Here is a 2,482-nt window from a genome sequence, read left to right as displayed (position 1 = left end):
CAAGTATTTTATAAATTCTGGATATAAGTCCCTTATCTGACATGTCATTACCAAACACTTTTTCCCAGTCTGTGGCTTCCCTTTTTGCCCTGTTGGAGAAGTTTTTGGATGTGCATAGGGATTTGATTCTTAGAAGGTCCCATTCATCTATTTTATCTTCTCCTGGTTGTAGATAAGGCAGTATATTTAAAAAAAAAATTAAAACAACATCAATGGATAAAAATGGTTTCCAGCTAAAATTAAGAACAGGAATGACAGTGTTACTCTACTGAAAATAGCAAGATCAAATAAAATTGAGTAGTGATGAGCCCCCTAAACTAAGCTCTGACAGCCCAGCTCTTATTACCTGAAATAGGAATCCAACATTCTTCTCTAGAGAAACTGATCAGCCCAAAGAAAAATATTTAGAAAATGGTCCCTGGGAGTTGGAGTGACAGCTAATGAAAAAGCTTGTCTGGTTGTTTCCTTACCTATAATGAAACCGTCTAATTGAAAAATCCTACACACACACATAGACCTTCCAATAAGCTTTTCTGTTTTGGGGTGTTTTTTTTTAAAATAAAATTTTGTGATTTTAACGAACATTTACAGAAAAGGTGCATTTTCATTCACTCATTCATTGTTGCATATTTTACCCCCTCTCCCTTCCTTCTCCCTCCCTCAGCTCACTTTTTTCCCCTTAAATGCTTCTTAAGTAGACCTAGTGGTATAATACAGAATGTATTGGACTGTTAATCGAAAAGTCAGCAGTTCAAATTCACAGGACGCTCTGTATGAAGATGGGCAGTTTTCTCCCAGATTTACAACTTTGGAAAACTGATGGCGAGTTGCTATGAGTTGGAATTGATTCTACAGAATGAATTTTTTTTGATGTTTCTAATGTGAAGGGTCTTATAATTAGGCAATATTATAATTTGAAGATTATGACCAAACCACCAAGCAGAATAAGGGAACCACAGGAAAATGTGTCAATGAGGAAAGCAAAGAAACTATAAAGCAAGCACACCAAAAAACCCCTAAGGTTAATATTCTTGGAATGAGGTTTGTTCTTATGTGCTTTTGAGCTGAAACCAACACATAGCAGACCCTCTGAAGATTTTCAGAGACTGTAAATCTCATGGGAGGAAAAATGCTTTTTTTCCTCCATGAAGAAGCACTTGATGACACATCAGTACTCTGTCAGACAAGAAAAAGAAACTTGCAGAGATATGAACTAGTGGAAATTGGAAATAAGTGGCAAAAAAGAAAATTCAATAAAAGAACTATAAGAGAAGATGGGATACATTCTCAGAAACTAAACCAGATGGAAGACTGAAAAGAAAGTAGAGGATTAAATTACTACATTTCACATTCAACACTGAGATGTTTCAAATGGAGAGAACAGGACATGGCGGTATCAAAAAGATTTTTAAAATATAGGTGCACCTGGAAAAAAATTATTTAATATTGTAGAATGGAAGGTTTTGTTTTCAAAGTGAAAATGCCTAGTACCAAGCAAAAATGAAGCCCAGACAAATTCCATCAGAGTGAAACTACAGAACACTGTGAACAAAAAGATCTACGCAAAGAACTGCAAACCAAAATGACATTGGATTTCTCCTTAACGGTTAAAATTAAAAAATGATCTAAGTAATCAAGTCTAGATTTAATTATTACACAAGAGTGGGAAAAGAATTTTCATGTTTTGTAAATTTAAAAAATTCACTTCCAATACAATTTTTCTTAAGCTACTAAAAGATGTGCCCTATCTGGACCAAAAAGCCATGGTTACCCCATATTTTGGATAACAACAGAAGTGTAAACAAAGAGAAGTTCCAATATGATGCATTCTACCATAACTAATGTGCTACTTTGCCTACAGTAGAGTAAAAAGCCCAAGGGACATGTGGTGACAGCCATATCTGAGCTTTCCAAACTTCATAAGGCGTAACTGTCCTCATCAACAGCACAAACCCAACTCCCATGAGGTCAGACATGTCTGCCACATTCTCATACCTTTCTACTCATCAAAACACCAATCTTAACTGCTTTACTGAATCCAAAATCTGATGAAAGATCACAGATCACAAAAAACAGTATTGGGGAAGCCAAAAGGCTGTAATTCAGATTAGTAGCCAAATAGTAACCTGTATTACCCAGTACAGCTACCTAAATGTGCTTGCAAGCACCTAAGCCTTGAGCTTTGTGGCTTTAGGCACATATTAGTCCTTCCAATACTGGCTTCCCCATCCTGGCTGTGCAACAAACTTGATCAAAGGCTCTTAGGTTCGCTCAGATTCTTTCTGTGGGCAGTCCCAAGGTCAACTCCATCTTGTTGGCTCTCCAGTTTGGCAATGGCTGTTGCTACTTTAAGTCCAGCTAGCATAAGAATGTCTGGTCTTGAACCACTGCATGCCTCTTTCTCCCTTGCGGAAACTGAGGAAATCTCACTGATTTCACATGCAAGCAAGATTTTACTGAAGATTATGCAAAAACGATTGGA

Source organism: Elephantulus edwardii, unplaced genomic scaffold (genome assembly GCF_000299155.1).
Source record: "Elephantulus edwardii isolate Elephantulus edwardi_28Jun2011 unplaced genomic scaffold, EleEdw1.0 scaffold00013, whole genome shotgun sequence".
In the NCBI taxonomy this organism is placed as follows: Eukaryota; Metazoa; Chordata; class Mammalia; order Macroscelidea; family Macroscelididae; genus Elephantulus; species Elephantulus edwardii.
This window is presented reverse-complemented; position numbering follows the sequence as displayed.